Source organism: Trachypithecus francoisi, unplaced genomic scaffold (assembly GCF_009764315.1).
Source record: "Trachypithecus francoisi isolate TF-2019V2 unplaced genomic scaffold, Tfra_2.0 Lachesis_group0, whole genome shotgun sequence".
NCBI lineage: Eukaryota > Metazoa > Chordata > Mammalia > Primates > Cercopithecidae > Trachypithecus > Trachypithecus francoisi.
This window is the reverse complement of record NW_022681453.1, coordinates 85213649-85232338: the sequence shown is the minus strand read 5'-3', so window position 1 is coordinate 85232338 and position 18690 is coordinate 85213649. Positions and strand designations below refer to the sequence as shown.

The 18690-nt window shown below is 36.3% G+C and overlaps 1 pseudogene; it reads left to right on the top strand.

Annotated features, from left to right (window-relative positions):
- Window positions 1-5620: 5620 nt before the first annotated feature.
- Window positions 5621-18690, top strand: part of LOC117078326 — a 102557-nt pseudogene continuing 89487 nt past the window's right edge.

Sequence of the window (18690 nt, the reverse complement as noted above, 5' to 3'; positions counted from 1 at the left end):
AAATATACATTGTAGATTCACAAAAATACTGAAATCATGAGAATTTCAACAGATTGCACATTAAAGTATAGTCACACATCACATAATAACATTGTGGTGAATGATGAACCACATATACTTATGAAGCTATTTACTTTGTAGCTGTCATAATGTCACAGAGCAAGACATCACTCGTGTCTGTGGAGATGGTATAAATAAACCTACTATGCTGTCAGTCATATAGATGTATGGAACATATGATTATGTACAGTACCTAATACTTGATAATAGCAATAAATGACTATGTTACTGGTTTATATATTTACTATAATATACTTTTTATCATTATTTGGAGTATACTCCTTCTACTTACTAAAAAAAAAAAGTTAACTGTAAAACAATCTCAGGCAGGCCCTTCAGAAGGCTTTCCAGAAGGCGGCACTGGTATTATAAAAGATGACAGCTCCATGCGTGTTATTACCCTTGAAGACTTTGCAGTGGTAAAAGATGTGGAGATGGAAGATAGTGATACTGATGTTCCTGACCCTGTGTAAATCTAGACTAATATGTATGTTTGTGTCTTCATTTTAAATGAAATTTAAAAAGTAAAAAAATTAATAAATAAAAATAAAAATTAAAAAATGGAATTAAATTAAACATAGGAAAAAGCTTACAAAGTAATGATATAAAGAAAATATTTTACTAAAGCTATACGAAGTGTGTTTTAAGTTAAGCATTATTTAAAAAGCCCAAAGTTACGAAAAAAAAAAGAGAAAAAAGTTAATAAAGCAAAAATTTTAGAGTAAGCTAAGGTTAATTTATTACTGAAGAAAGAAATTTGTAAACACATTTAATGTAGCCTAACCGGGCAGTTTTGATAAAGTCTGCAGTAGTGTACGGTAATGTCTTCAGCTTTCCCATTCACTCACCACTCACTCATATTCATACACTAGCATCCTGCAGTGAGCAAGGAGCATTCATTCATTTAAGGCTGTGCTCTGTACTGTAATGAGCTGCAAGCCTGTGTGCTACTGGCTTACTCGGAGCAACACCCAATCCTGCAAGCTCCATTCAGTGTAAGTGCCGTACACAGGTGTACCATTTATTATCTTTTACACAGTATGTTTACTGCCACTTTTCAATGTTTAGATACACTAATATTAACATTGTGTTACAATTGCCTACAGAATTCAGTATGGTAACACGTTGTACAGGTTTGTAGTCTAAGAGAAATAGGCTATACCATTTAACTTAGATGTTTAGTAGGCTACACCAGCTAGGTTTGTGTAAGTAATACTCTATGATGTTGACACAACGACAAAATCTCCTGCCAACACAGTTCTCAGAATGTGTCCCTGTCATTAAGCAATGCATGACTATAGAAAGCAAATTTTACATAGCAATTGTATTCACTAAAATGCAATTAAAATAATAGCTTAAACTTATGTTGAATCAGTATGTCTTCCTTTATATTAAAGGAATTCAGCTCATACATTTTCTAGAGCAATGTTTCTTAGTAAACGTTACACATTAGAATCACCTGGGAAGAATCCCCCAAAATTACCAATGTCCAGACACCACATGGGGTATTAGAATAATTTGATTCAAAGTGGGGCACAGGTATCAGTAAGTTTTAGCACCCCCTCCCCATTGAAATACGTAGGATGGTAGAAGCACAGAATACTGGAGATAAGATTGAACTTTAAAGAAAACATGACTTGACATTATCCTGTGATTTATGTTTCACGATTAAGTCCCACGAGACTCAAAGTGGTGCTTAAAGTTATGTAGCGTAAAGGTGACTCAGCCATGAAGAAAATGGAGCTCATAGTCAGGAGTCAATTCACCTGAAATCAAACCAATATCGAGTGGTAAAACTAGATGAACAGCCAAGATCCTGGTTTCAAATCTTTACACTTAATCTTCTGGCACTACCTAGTCTCTTAATACATCTTAATTTGTGCATTTAATTGACAAAGCTAATAAAAACATTGCTAGACTAAGAATTTCTTAGATGTTTGAAATGATTCATGTTAAAAACAAACTTTTTCAAAACCAAAAGGTGAATAACAATAAATAAGAACGATTCACAAAATATTTTAGAATAGTGCATTTGACATTACGAGCAGGTCACTATAAAGAGACAAATAATGATGATCAAAGATACAAAGATCTATCCCGAAAAATTCATGAGACTGTCAATGTTTTTGAATGCTATCATAAATCACTGCATTGCTTGTTATTCTCGGAAAGTATCACCTCACAGAACAAGAAGCTGAAAGTAGGGAGGAAAGAAAAAGGAAAGAGGGAGGGAGGGAGGAAGGAATTAGTGTTCATCACAAGGTCACCTAAAAATATAAATATTTCCATTTTTATACCATCTGGATATAGATGGTGCTATGCCATAGTTAGATCTTTTTCTCAGGTAAAGACCCTGATGAGCATCTTCCCTAAGGGAGTGAGGATTAAATAGAAAAATGTCAGTGCCCTATTCAGATAACACCAATTTGCTGGGAAATTTGATAGCATTTTAAGCACTCGGCATTGAGAGGACCTGCTGTGTATGCTGTTTTATTAAAAAAGAAAAAAGACCAAATCAACATTACAGCAAGATGGGAGATTATAAAAGAAAACCAAGAAGTATACACGATAGTGAAATGAATACTTGACCTATATATATTGAGTGTATCTCAATTTTTAAAGAATAAGAATGCAAGCTATTAAAGGTGGCAAGAAACCTGCATAGGGCCAGGCACTATGGCTCATGCCTGTAATCATAGCAATTTAAGAAGCTGAGGCAGGATGGTCCCTTGAGTCCAGGAGCTCAAGGCCAGCCTGCGTAATTGAGACCTCATCATTCCAAAAATATAAAAGTAATTAGCTGTATGTGGTGGTGCACACCTGGAGTCTCAGTTACTTGGGAGGCTGATGCAGGAGGATAGCTTGAGCTCAGGAGTTCGAGACTGCGGTGAACTATGATTGCACTTCTGCATTCCAGCCTGTGTGACAGAGCAAGACCCTGTCTCAAAACAGAAAAAAAAAAAGAAAAGAAAAAAAGGAAGAAATAAACAAAATCTGACTCTCCCTGCAATTTGCAATCTGAGTTTGTCAGCAGTTATTCAGGTCGAATTTTTATAACTCTAGGTCTCTGCTGCTGCAGCTATTGCCCCAGATCAAGCAAAAATATTCTAGGAGGCTGTGGTATCTCCTTCTTCCTTTGATCCTCTGGATACTCATCAACCTGCTGAGGTTGCTCCATGCAGAAGGATCTCTAAAAAGAAGGTCAGATTTCAGGTCAATGTTCTTGCTTCATTGCTTTGATGCACAATATCCAAAACGGTAATATGAGGAGTTGCCAATGTTTGAGAAGAAGTAACTCAAAAGGCAGAAATGCTTCATTAATCATCTGCTATTGAGCTGCTGAAGTACAAGAACATGAGCTGTGGCTCAACCATTGCTCCCCACTGTGGAGTTTGTTATGATTTTAAAAGCAGAAGTAGGAGAAGAACCTGAGTGTGTGGTTAATAATGCATGAAATAGAGGTGTTGTGTCCTTGCTACCTATGCTTTCTATGCCAAATAGGATAGGAAAAATGTATTAAACCAAGAAGGGATAAGGATAACAGTCCTTAAACTAATACCAAAAGGGGATGACAGACAAGGAATGTAAACTGTTTTTTAGTGAAAGCATGCTCTGTATGAAGAATCTTTTGAAATAATGCAAACTTCCTCAGGCAATAAGTCAAAATAAATCAATGTTTCTCAACAAAGGAGTCATGCTGTCTCAGGGTATTTTTCAAAGGCTTTGTTGTTGTTGTTGTTGTTGTTGTTGTTACCACACCTGAATAGGTGCTAATGGCATCCACTTGTTAAAGACCAGTTATTCTAAGTATCGAACAAATCACAACACACTCCATAACAACTAGGAATTACCTCATCCAAAATGCTAATATTGCTAAGGTTGAGGAAACCTGGTATAAAGTAAATTACTATACAACAGGTGGTAATAAAATTATTTTAAAGAATAATCACATTCAAAAGAGTTATTTCAGAAAATTTAGCATGGAAAAGTGCCATGCAGCAATGTATTTTCTACCAAGTGAGCATCTATCATATTATACAATCTACCTGGGTGTATAAGTTTCATACATTTTTAATACTGAAATTTAAATGCACAAGTTTTAAGGAAATGTAAAACAAGTCCACTGACCTCAATTTTTATTTTCTACTTTTCCATTTCTCTGAATTTTAGTCTATAAACTTATGTCTGGCCTCAATTGACACGAGGACTACAAAGGCTGTGAACAGTTTCTTTTGCTATTTATACTTTGAAATTAAATATGTGTCCACAAATTTGATAAAGAATTTAGCTTTATCAAATAAGAACTATACCTGGAAAAACCACCAGTTTCTCAGTCTCTTCTAACCACACTTCTTGTGACTAACTCATAGAAATAAAAATCTGCATGTATTTTGCATTTTTATGTCCGTTTTCTTGAGTCATTTCACTCCTACTTTCTAAGTTCTCCACCAAAAAAAAAAAAAAAGAAAAAAAAAAAAGGATTTGCCTGCCACTTTGCTAACTATAGCTACTTCTACATAAATGCCATCATTTGGGGTCACCCTGTACTATTCTCAAAACTGCTCTGTTGTGGTACCTTTGTTTGGAATTCTGGAATTAAAATCTGCTGTGACTGTAAATGTCGAAATGGAAATATTTAAGAACAAAAGAACAAACCATTCTCAACAAAAATGGGTCAATATAACACTGACACTCTCAAGTGGGTAATTAAGTTAATTTTCTGTATCATTCAAGCCCAAACTATAAATTTAAATAAAACATACAATTAAATGCTATTTAGAACATTTTCTGTACAAATAATGTATAATATGCTTCTCAGTGTAAGTCAATACACAGTCTTTCTCACCTCTAGAGGCAGAATGCCGGTTTGAACTCCAGTTTTATATTCAAGTCCAAATTGTTTAACCTCTTAAGCTTTAGTTTCAATATCTGTAAAATGGAAATAGTCACAGTACATTTTTATTTTATTTTCTCTTATCTTATCTTATTTTATTTTATTTTTGAGATGGAGTCTTGCTCTGTCACTCAGAGTAGAGTGCAGTGGCACGATCTCGTCTCACTGCAAGTTCCACCACCCAGGTTCACGCCATTCTCCTGCACGCCCGGCCTATTTTATTTTTTGGTGGTAGTCAGGATAAAATGCTTAAAATAATTAGTGGCACCCAACAAACCATCCAAAAAATGTTATTTTATAAGTACAATTTTACTAAGTGAGAAGAAACTTCCAGATTCGCAGAACAGTATAAGCAAAAGTTCAGAAATAGAGAAGTTCAGGCTATGTGGGAAAATGATGAATGATAGTGAACTTGTAAAAGCGGGACTGGTTAGAAGATATAGTCAAATTCTAAGCAGAAAAGTGGAGATATGACCAAAATACCCAAGAGGTTTGAATGTCATGCTAATGAGTTCACCTTTGGTAGTGTGCATGGGTGGAGGGGAAGCTAGGTATGTGAGGGTGGTGGGAGGCATAATTAAAGTTTTGAATGAAGACTTTATCTAGGTTTTGAAAATCAACTCCAATCGCAGTGTGAAGACTATACTGGAAGATAAAAATTGTAGGATGGAGAACTTAGGAACCGTTGCCATAAATCAGGTAAGACAGTAATGTCTGAACTAAAGTAATGGGATTAATAATGGAAAGGGTGGATATTGACAACGTTAGAGGGAAAAAATGAACAAACTATTTTGCTTGTGTGAGTAGGGTAGTATGGAGAGTCAGCCATCTGTATTGGTTAGCCTATATTTTCTATTGTTCCCTGCCAATGTGTAATCCCACATTCTCCACAAATAGTAGATGGGAACTCTCAAATTATATGGGTCTTCTCTTGGTACCCAAAAGTCTGCATAAACTCTGTTTTGATTGCCTACAAAGAGACCGATTTTTTCATCATCTCAAGGGAAATATTGAAAAATTACAACTAGTAATGTCTGTTATGTCTCTGGGCACATACGGACCTTGCTCTTTTGGCTCACGGCTTATTAGAGGTTGTCAGGAAAAATAAACAATGCTTAGCAAAGTTATAGATGCAGTATCTGAAAATGTGTCACGATTTCCCAGCGCAGAAGTATAAAGTGGTGATCCCTTCCTTCTCATCATGAAGGTCACAGTCAACACTCCTATAATAAAAGACAGGTAACAAAAAGAAAAACATGACAAATTAACATAGTCATAGTATTACATGACATGGGAGACTTCAGAAATGATGACCTAATGATACAGGGAAAAAAAGCTATGCATTTTTATTCTTAGTTTCAATGGAGAATGAACAGCCACGTAGAACTAAGACACAAAAGATTATGACCTAATGGGAATAGACTGAATAGGAAAACTCAGCAAGGCTTGTCTATTTGGCTTCTTCTTGGCCTCTCTGTACAGTATTTCTTTCTTCCGAGTATGGGGCAGGACCCCTTCTGGGATAGGGGTCTTAGCACCTACTGTCAAGCAAAGTAGGTCAGAGAGTCTCTTTATGGTCAGCTCTTACACAGAAAGACAGGAGAAGGTAAGAGTAATGTTTTTAGGTTGTATGACTGGCGTGGGGAAGAGGAGTTCTGATTTCTATGGCGTGCCTTGTGGAAGAGGTATTCTAGTTTCTACAGCTAGCCTCAGAGGAGAATGAAGACCGTGAGATAGAAGGGCAGGTAAAGGTCAGGGGGAGACTTTGCTTCTAAGGCCTACACTTGGATATATCATTTTCTGAGCCCCAACACCGAGATCGATGAAATATAATTGATATTACAGAATTTGTATCATCTTCAAAATCTTATGCATACAAAGCTCACTTTATGATGATTTTCTTTCTAACCAATTGCCGATTTGAGACTCACAAGCCGATATTTTATACGGGAAACAAGTTTGTTGCAGGGATAATAATTTTACTGCATACCATTATTAATTTATATTATCTTAAGTAAGAAGAAATATGATCAAAACAATTTTATGATTAATGAAGCCTAAAACAGAAGTAGGCAAGAATACTCCACTGTTCACTTGACAACAATTCAAGTAGATCAGGACGTTTAATATTACAAAGAATAAGACACGAACAAAATTGAGTTTTTCTATGACTACTAGTGCTATTGATAGAAATCTATGAAAAATTTCCAAGTCAACACAAATTCAGCAGCACCAAAATGGAATGCCATGGTCTCAAATGAATAGTGGTCTAAACATCTCTATAAATCAATAAGGAAAAGATCAATATCTCAATATGAAAAATAAAGTATGGGCCAGGCTCAGTGGCTCACCCCTGTAATCCCAGCACTTTGGGAGGCTGAGGCTGGCAGATCACGAGGTCAGGAGATCGAGACCATCCTGGCTAACACAGTGAAACCCTGTCTCTACTAAAAATACAAAAAACTAGCCGGGCGTGGTGGCGGGCGCCTGTAGTCCCAGCTACTCGGGAGGCTGAGGCAAGAGAATGGCATGAACCCGGGAGGCGGAGCTTACAGTGAGCTGAGATTGCTCCACTGCACTCCAGCCTGGGTGACAGAGCGAGACTCCATCTCAAAAACAAACAAAAAAAAAAAACAAGAGAAAAAGAAAAACAAAGTATTATAGTCAACATTTGAGAATACATTCAGCTTACTTGTATAAGAATCATGAAAACTCTAACCACACCAAGCAACAGGTTTTTCACTTATCAGATTGTCAAATAATTAAAAGAAAATAATAAAAAAAAATGGGGGGAGAATAGACAGTCTCGTGTATTACTTATGGGATTACACTTTAGAGTATATTTTATAGGAAAATTTGGAAATATCTACCAAGCTTAAAATGTACATTATTCTTTAGGATATTTATCCTAGAAGTATACGATATTCAGGTACCAATATGTACCTGAATATTTAGTATATAATCATTTGCAACACCAAGTGCTGAGAAACAATTTACATGCTGATCAATTGGGAGACTATTAAGTATATTGTGATCAATATTCCATAGCATAATTAGCAGTTATTTAAAGGATGAGGTAGCTCTGTATGCACTAATATGAAATAATTTATAAGATATGTTGTTAAGTGAATAAAGGGGGCCAGATTTATGTGCACAGAAACAGATATTGATGTGAAAAATAAATATTGGCTTTACATATGTTTGTATTTAAATAGAATATTTATGGATGGAATCACAAAAAATCAGTAACAGCAAGCTTGTTTCAGAGGGAGGACTGAGTGTTAGAGGACAGAGTAGAATGGGGGCTTTAGTATTCAGAGTGTAAGCTTATGTCCATTTGAATTCCGTATAATATGCCTGACTTATTCAAAACACATGTTAAATCATAATGTTCACAAAAACATAAAGGAATAATAAATGCTACCTCTTCAGAGTCCTTGTAAATGTGAATTGCTACAAATAAGAAAGATTTATAATTGTCATCAGATTCTCAAGAGTCTCTCTCTCTCTCTCACTCAAGTATTAAAAAACATTGCTTACTGTTTTCTTCAGATTCTGTGAATTTATATGCCCACAACTCCTTCTGTATCTGCAGATTCCGTTAAATATTTTTTTTTTTCATTTTCCTTTTTATTTCTTAACCACAGCACAGCCTTGTCTTATGGTGAGAGGAACCTCAATGAATGTCTTAGAATGTTTAACAGTAGACACATGGACTTTCTTATTATGTAAATATCACTCTATTCCCTTTATGATGAAAAGGACAACAATGAGACTTAATCAGAAAACATGTATAGTGTATTGTGAGATATATGGAAGAAGAGAATTTTGTAACTTCAAATAATTATAATATCTACATCTATTTTTCTATTCATGTATTTTCTTAGAATTCTTATAGTTGCACAGAGAAATGAGGATCAGTAATGGGTAAGTGGCAATTCAGTGAAAATTGACTGTTAGTATTATCTTGGATTTTATAACACCAACAATTTTGTAAATAAAATTGCTGTAATATAAAATTCAAAATATGCTTTTACAAGTGTGAATAAAATGCTCATTGGTGAAAATAACAATAAGTGACAATTTTGTTGGTCTAAAATGTATACTACTGAAAAGACATCAAGTAATTTCTATAAAGTGTATATTTAAAAGGTAGAAGGAAAGTTGGCCAAATGGATTCACATATTTTACTCTCCCAAGGTAAAATCATCTGAATTAAATTACCATTTTTTCCTTGTGTACCTACGGTTTTACCTGGATTCTACTGAGGCTTGTACCTGTGCATGTGGAAAACAGATGCTCTCCTTCCAGATTATTGTATCCTTAATAAAACTTTGTTGCCTACAATCCAGAGTTCTAATCTAACTTCGCACATGATTACTGCTGTGATTTGGATGATGATGCCTTTTCTCAGGATAGACAAAACCAAAGCAAACTAAATGTCTTCTTGAATGTTTGAAGTTTTGCTTATTTGTTTGTCTTTTTATAAAAATTTTATGCTCATAGATATAAGTTTCATTTTCTGATATGTGCCTTATCCTTTAAGTCTTTTAGGAGAAAGACATCCCTTCTCACCGAAACTCTCATTTGAAAATGGGCCCTAAAGCTGGAACCTGACTTTGTTTAATTTCTGTAGTAGTTAGAACTTTTGAAAATTAATCTGTTTGATAACTGCTCCCAAAGTTCTCTCATGACAAAAGTTAGAGGTTCTTATTTTTTAAGCTGCATTTAGAACAAGTATAGTTTGTTTAACTGATTTATCATAAAAATATTATGTTACATGGCACACAATGTAAATTAAAAATCTTATTTGAAAAAGAATGATTATACATGTTTAGAATAAACTATATTTTTAGTTACATATGTAAAAACAAAAATACACATGTATAAGGAGGTGTGATGCCAATTTTATATGTGTATTTTATATACAATATTATTTTTATTTTTTCTAATATAAATTATTTTCAAATGTCAATTATTTTTGTTTTTTCAAATATTTCTGTTGCTTTATTCTCTCTTTCTTTTCACTCTGAAATTATAATTCTGTGTACACTATACTACTTAATATTGTGGATTAAATTCTCCAGTTTCTTAAAAAAGCAATTACATTAATTTTTGCATTTTAATTGGGGTGATTTTGATTGACGTATCTTCTAATTTATTAAATTTTTCCTTTGTTGTACTGGGTCTACTGATGAGTCTGCCAAAGAAATTCTTTATTTATGTTACTGTGATTTATTTCTAGGATTTCCATTTTCTTCCTATAGTTTTCATCTCTCTGCTGAATATATTTATTTGATCTTGCATACTGTCTATTTCTCTGATTATATCATTTGACATATTAATCATAGTTATTGTAAAGGCTCAGTCTGAATACCCACATCTGTGGAATATCTAATTCTGGTTCTGATAATTTCTTTCTCTCATTAGGATCACTTTTATTTCTTCTTTTATGGTGCCTTCTATTCTAAGGTACACCTTAGAATCTTTTTGCCAAATCCAGACATGTACAGGATGGTAGGGAATATGGTAAATATTATTTTTTACACGAATAAGTTATAAACATTTATTTCTGGTAAGCCTTCATTGTGGGAGTTCACTAATTTAGCAATGAATTTGACTGGATTCGAAGTTTATGTTGATATGATTGCCAAATTAAAGGTCTTTTATTTCTGTGGGCACAAGATACTTCAAAATCCTTCAGTAACATAACGTTCTTGTTTTCTCACTTCAATTTGGGTCTACTAATTGCTCTGCTCTCCAAAGAAATTCTGTTTCTTTCTTATGCCTTGGCCATATCCCTCTATTATTTTTGCTAAAGTCTTGTTACAAGTGCTTTGAAATGGGCTTGTCTTCTCTGATGTTCTGATTAAACCTCAGTCCCAGGTAAGACTATGAACCAGAGTCCCTTGGGTATGGTCATTACAAGTAACCATAACTTTTCTTCAGAATAGAGCTTTATTTCCCTTTATTCCACTAACATACTATAATAGGTATCAATGTCTTCAAGCTATGAAACAGGTACTCTTTATGGTTTATTTTAAAGCATGTATTACCTAAGTGAGGTAGAGAAGATGACTCTGGGTAGATACTGTAGTGGGACCTTACATTTGTCTCCCAGTGGCTCTAGAAATTTCCTCAGTGCCCAAGAATACAGGTTTTTAATTCTTTTTTTTTTTTTTTTGTAACAAATATTGCTTAGATGGGTCTGAGCAGATTTCAGCAGTGACCATTCTTTCCGTTCTCCAACAAGCACCATGGTGGCGGGGGGTGGGGGAGGTTGTGTGAGTTCCACTCAACTCTCTCTTTGAGATATTGATAGTATTCGTGGAAGAAAAACTACTAAGAGATGGGGCTGATCCTGTATCTGTGGAACCCATGGGCCTCCTATTTGCAATCTTGATCATGCTGGGCTTTAAGTAATCAATTAAACATTTTTAGTTTAATCTTTCTGTCAGCTTATATGGCATGCTATAACATCTACCGCAGGTAAGCAGATGCTTAGGTTCTATTTATTTTTCCAGATACCTATCTCTCTTCAAGTTGTGTGATCAGTTCTCTGACTGGTTCATGAAAAACTGCTAATTTGTAGTTTGTTAGATTTTGTCCTTGAATTAAAATTTAAAAATACTATTTCCAGCTGTTCACATCTCTGAGCTAAAACTGTACTTACAAATCAACTTTTATACTCCAGAAAAGTTATTGTCATAAGATTACATTAAGGATCTTGACATTTTTTTATTTAGGGAAACTTGTGTTTGTGAACTAGTTTTCTAAGCCTTATTTGTTTATCTACAAAATGGAGACAATATTCCCTGTAGAAGACAGAGATTGAAATACCTTGTGGGTAATAAATAAGCAAAGTATAAATGTCAACTGGGAATCTCTGCCTTTTGACATTTGGTTAAAATTGCCCTGAATGTCTAACCTTCTCATGTATGGAAACATAACCTCTTACTAACAGTTATGTAAATTCCAAGAGGTCTTTCTATTGCTATTTTTCCACTGAAGTATGTCATTCCAAGTGTGAAATTTGACTTCGTTTCAAAACTCTACTAAATTAGACTTCTGCTTAAAGTATAACGAAATAAAGTTCCTAACAAAATGATTCTCCTGAAAATAACATCCAAAATTCTGGATAAAGTAGAAGATGTAATTACGATTTTTATGGAGACCAAACAGAAACAAGCAGAGTTTTCAAAAGAGTCAGAACTTCAGGCAAGAGATTGTAAGTGAGGCAAAACTTTACCTCTCCTCTCTTAGGGTCCTGCTGGGCCTGAGTAAATTGACATAAGATAGATTGATAGGAGAAAACATACTAATTTAATGTAAGTATTATGTGACAGGAAAGCCCTCCTAAAAAAAAAAAAAAAAAAAATGAAGACCTAAAAAAGTGAATAAACCTAAATGCTCTTTTATTAGGTTGAACAAAGGAAGGCAATTACAGAAAAGTAAATAAATCCTGAGGGAAGGCATAAGGAAAGTAAAAAATATTTTAACAAAGTATGTTTGAACAGAATTATCTCAGCTATGACTCCCCATTGAAAAATATGTCTTTTCTGTTGGTACAGAGAGGATATCTTTTACATGGAAATTTTTATCTACTGTTTTCAGGAAGAAGTGGGAAGATCAGAACACCCTTCATGTATTTGATATTTTTTCAAGTGCTTTTAAATGAAAATGATTCTATATCAAGGTGGGGATATTCTGACAAAATTCAAGACCATAGCAAAAGAAACACAAAAACAAAAACAAAAAACCTTTTTCTGTTTTGTTTTGAGTTTTAGAGCAGGAGGGCAAAAGGTGGCTAAAAATGTGATAGTACACCCCGTCTCTTTTCTGTACACAGGAGCTCAGGGAAGTAGACCAAAGAAATTGGGACCGCTTTAACTAATATCTATGGCATAAAAATTTTAAGTGGACTAAAACAGAAGTTCCAGTTCAAGATGACTACCTAGAAGCAGCTAGTCGACACTCCTTCTAAGGAGATGAATCAAAATAGTGAGTAAATATTTATACTTTGAACAGATCACTTAAGAGCACACAATTGAATGCATCAGAGAAGTAATGGAAATCAAGAAAAACAAAGAAGAATAAAGTAAGGATGTCTAGTGAGCTGGGATCTTGGGAAGCCAGGAGGAGATACAGTGTGTGAGTGAGTGATTTACCTCCCTGAGCTCCACAGACTTTTTAATCCTAGCAATTGAAGAGCTCCTTTGACACACGCCGGACTTCTGACCTCCAGTCAAACACAAGGAGCTGCCTAGAGATGGGGCAGAGGCATTACTCAAACCCATTGGAATTCTACAGGCTTTTGATTCTTGCACAGCTGCTACTGTTGCAGTGCCAGGGAGAGAGCGGGAAGACCAGGCACTTTTGTGCATCTCAAAGGTGGATGCTGCTACTGCTGCTGATGGACAGAGGAGCAAGAAGACTGTGTACCTTACAACTGCCAGCCTTTGCTACTCCCACTAAGGCAGTGGGGAGGGGGATGGAGAGGGGCTGCTTTCCATTCTGGTAGGGCTGCAGCCAAAATGTTCAGGCAGAGGAAGAGTGGCTGTGCTGCAGGTCAATTCAATATATGTTGCTGGAAAACTTCGATATGTATATGCAGAAGACTGAAACTACATCTCTTATACAAAAACTAACTCAAGATGGATTAAAGGAATAAATGTAAGACCTGAAACTATAAAAGTACAAAACAGAAGTGAAGGAAGAGCTGTTCAGGACATTGACCTAGACAAAGAATTATGGCTAAATCTTCAAAAGCAAATGCAACAAAAACAAAAATAGAAAAATGGGACTTAATTAAACTAAAAATCTTCTGCACAGCAAAAGAAATAATCAGCAGAGTAAACAGATAGCCTACAGGGTGGGAGAAAGTATTTGCAAACTAGGGACTAATGTACAGAATGTAGAAGGAACTCAAACAGTTCAATAGTAAAAGACAAAAAAAAAAACTAAAAAGTGGACAAAAGACACGAACAGTTATTTCTCAAAACAAGACACATAAATGGCCAATAAACATGAAAAAACACTCAACATCATGAATTATAAGGAAAATGTAATTTAGAACCGGAAGAATATACCATCACATATTAGTCAGGATGGCTATCATTAAAAAGTCAAAAAACAGGGCAGGCACGGTACCTCATGCCTGTAATTCCAGCACTTTGGGAGGCCAAGGTGAGTGGATCACAAGGTCAGGGGTTCAAGACCAGCCTGGCCATTATGGTGAAACCGTGTCTCAACTAAAAATACAAAAATTAGCTGGACGTGTTGGTGGGCACCTGTAGTCCTAGCTACCCAGGAGGCTGAGGCAGGAGAATCACTTGAACCCAGGAGGTGGAGGTTGCAATGAGCTAAGATTGCACCACTGCACTCCAGCCTGGGTGACAGAGCAAGATTCCATCTCAAAAAAAAAAAAAAAAAGTAGTAAAAATGTTTAAAAAAACAACAGTCGGTGGTGAGGATGTGGAGAAAAGGGAATGCTTATACACTGTTATTGAGAATATAAATTAGTATAACATATTTGGAAAATAGCAGTATGGAGATTTCTCAAAGAACTAAAAAGAGAACTACCATTTGACCCAGCAACCCAACTACTGGGTATGTACTCAAAGGAAAACAAATTGTTACATTTAAAAAAAAAAAAAATCTGCACATATAAATTATTATTGCAGCACTATTCATAATAGCAGTCATGTAACCAACCTAAGTATCCATCAGTGGATACTTGGATAAAGAAAACATACATATACATCATGGAATACTACACAGTCACAGAATACTATCCATTCATGTGGCATCAATATGGATGGATCTGGAGGCCATTATTTTAAGTGAAATAACTAAGAAACATGCAATCAAACACCACATGTTCCTAGTAAGTGGGAGCTAAACAATGGGTATACATGGACATAAGTAGGGAAATAATAGACACTAGCAACCCCAAAAGGGCAAAGGCTGCGAGAGGAGAGAGGTTTGAAAAATTACCTACTGGGTACAATTGATGGTAGCTGCAGCCCATCTAGAGCGGCTGCTGTGAAGACACTGGCTGCAGTGGAGGAGGTGGTGCTAGGGCTGTGTACTCCAGGGAGCAGGCAGGAGCCAGAAACGGGTGGAAGCCACACCCTATTCTGAGTTGAAGGAGTAGGATCCCTGCCATGCTCAGGGCAGCTGCAGCCACTCAGCCATGGCTGTGGATCTGGGCATGCCTGTGCTCTCTGGGGCCCGAGAAGCCCCCTCCCCAACAGGCTGGAAGATGCCTGCTCCTGCTTCCTGGCCTCTCCTGGCTCCCAGCGCCCATTCAGGTTTCAGAGAAAAGTTGAGGCCGAGCCTGGGCACAGTTGCGAGCCAGCCATGTGTGCACATATCCGGGAAGTGCTGACACACCAGCCCCTTGCCACCACAGCCTCCTCCAGATTGTGGGCACCAATGAGCACGAGAGTGAGGCTTAGTCGGGGCTTAGGACAGCTGGGTGTGGGCCTGCAGGTGCCCTTTGGCACGAACAGCCTGGGTGCTGTGGACACAGTGGATGGCAGGTTGATGGCTGCAGGAGACAGTCTCCTGGGCAGAAAGGGGCAGGTAATGGGGAAACCCCATCTTCAAGCTGGGGACAGCCTGAAGCCTGGGGCCTGGCTGCAATTTCTGCAGACCAGACGCAGAACTTACGGTGCTTTTTTTTAGGCCCACTCACGGCCACCCATGAACCAAATAGCATGCACTTTCTTGCCACTGAAGCTCATGTAAACATTGACCTCAACCGGTCTCGGGCAGACAAGAGGATAACCTGCCTGCAGATGGGAGCTACCCACTCCAGGCCTTCTTTCGGCTAATGGCTGCAGAAGATGGCATGACCTGACTGCAAATAGGAGCTACCCACTTTGAGTCTCCTGAACACTGTACCGTCACTCAATAAAGCACCTCTTTGCCTTGCTTTTGCTCCAGTTGTCTGCATACCTCATTCTTCCTAGATGTAGGATAAAGGTTTAGGACATGCCAAATGATGAGAATGAAAGAGCTGTAGCACAAACAGAGCTTAAACATGCTCCAACCTGTGCTCACTACATTGAGAGTTATGAGAAGAAAATAAGAGCTATGGCCCTTTGGGGAGCACAGACCTAGGGGCTGGGCCAGGGCTGCGACACCCTCTTTGGGACTCTGCAGTTTCTGGTGTCTCCAAGCTTCCAGGCACCACCGCATTTCCCTTGTCCAGATGCAGGTACCAACAGTGGAAGTCACTTGTGGTGCATCAGATCCAGCTGCAGGCTTCTGTGGGGCCAGTGCCTGGAGCTGCCTGCCCTGCTGTAGCAACTTGAGTGGTTGGCTCTATGCAGTGACCAGAACCTGTGCTTGCTTGCTCATGTACCCCTTGCCACTGTGTGACTGGCTCGCCTTTGGCAAGCATGGGGTCTGGGCTAGTAGCACAAGTGTGAGCGGAGTACAGGCCACCAGGCCAAGTCACTGGAACAAGCCCAGTGGGCCCAGGCAAAACCCAGGCAAAGGTGCCCGTGGCCATAGGGGTTTCTTGCTGAAAAAGTGACTCCTGAGGATCCTGTGACACAATGTTCACTGTGTGATGGGTCCACTAGAAGTCCAACACCCCCACTATGCAAAGACCTAAATAGGTTGAGATGACATTTTCCCAAATTTATCTATAAATGTAATGTAATTTCTGTTGAAATTTCAATTGGTATTTTTATATAAACTGACAAAGCGATTTTAAAATGTATACAGAAATTTAAATAAACTAGGAGAGTTTACATCATCTGTTTTTGAAAAACAAAGCCAGAGAACTTACACTATCTGAGTTAGAAGTGATTATACACGTACAGTAATCAAGAAAAGGTGCTATAGGTTAAAGTATAAATACACAGATCAATGCAACAGAGAGTTCAGAAATAGCTTTACACATACATAGTTGCTGATTTTTTGACAATGTTTCCAAGGTAATTCAATGGAGTAAAGAAAAATCATTTCAATAAATGGAGCTGGAAAATCTGTATATCCATATGGAAAAATTGAAACTCAAATTTTATCTTCCTCCGTGTACAAAAATTAACATGAAGTGCATCATAGACTTAAATATAAAGGCTAAAATTGTAAAACTACTAGATGAAAACATAGGAGAAAATCTTTTTACTACAGAGTAGGCATAGATTTCTTAGACAGAACCCCTAAAACACCAAGAATAAAAATAAAAAGTTGATAAAAACAGCAGGAATAAAAACAAAAAAATGAATAAATTAACTTTTTTCCAAATTAAAAGTTTTTGCTCTTCAAAATGCATTGTCAGGGAAATGGTTTTAAAAGATAATCCACAGAGTAAGATAACATATTTGCAATTTATATACCTTATAAATGACTTATTTACTGAATCTATCTATCTATCTATGGTTCTTATAACTCAATACAAAGTATTAGTATAATTTTTAACTAAGAAAAACAATTATAGTGGGTTACATGTTTCAATAGATAATTCATGTAAGAAGATATATGGATGGCAAGTGAGCACATAAAATGGTGTTCAACAGCCTATTAGAAAATGAAAATTAAAATCACAATTAAATATCACTACAAGAATGGGAAAATAGAAATGACTGATAATTGTTGATAAGAATGTAAAACAACTGGAATTTCCATACATTGTTTGTGGATATATGTAACTATAAAGTTGAAAATGGAAATTTCTTAAGTTAAACACCCACTTTCACAAAAGCTGTCACTGTGCTAAGTCATACATGTCGAAACTAGAGTTACGTTAATCATTAACAGCTGAAAATTAGCCATTCATTTGTGATATATGGGTGTCATAATATCTTTCCTGTCATCTTATATTGCTTTTGTAAAAATTAAACAGGATAATGTATATAAAAGTGTTTATTAAGTCTAAGATGCTGGGAAATGCATTATTAATGTTATTTATTGCAAAGCATACAGTATGGATCATAAAATGGATACTTGTTTGAGAAAATATAATGATGTCTCAAAGTCTGGTTACAAACTGAAATATGCTCAAGGAAAAGTGTTCATCAACTGGCATTGCATTTGCAGAGGAAAACAAATTGCATATTTAAAGCAAATTACTATTATTTTAAATATTTTTATGGTACTTTTTTCACTTACTGCTTAATAATATTTGAAAACAAAGAAAAATGCTACTATACTGCACATAACATAATCTTAAAACTTTTTAGCTTCTTTGACTTTTTGAACTCAGTTTAAAATACCTAGTTTATTCCTCATTAAGTACCTTTTTATCTCAGTCACTCTGCTCATCTCAATCTCTACACCACAGCAATCGCTGACTGATCCAGGCTGTCACCTGGCAGATTGGAAAAAGCGCAGCTGTGACGGCGTAGAACAGAAACAGGAAGCTGAGTCCAGTAAACCAAGTTTCTTACTTTTTTAGTGGGTGAAGCACACTCTGCAGGCTTATTTACATGCATCTTAGTCTTTTCATTTTTAAGACAAAGTGATTGAACTAGGTGATCCCAGATGTACTTTTTGGCTCTTTAATTACCTATTGTCTAGGATAAAAAATAAAGAGAAGAGTGTAAATGTTTCATTTTCCCTTGTGTCTGATACTTGTTATTTTTTTTGTCCTATGATTCATAAGCTTTAGTTTTTATTTATTGATATGGATCTTTATTTTGAAGTGTGACACACATGCAGAAATGTCATCACTTTAAGACAATATGCATTTATTCTGTTAATGCTGAAATTTCTCATTG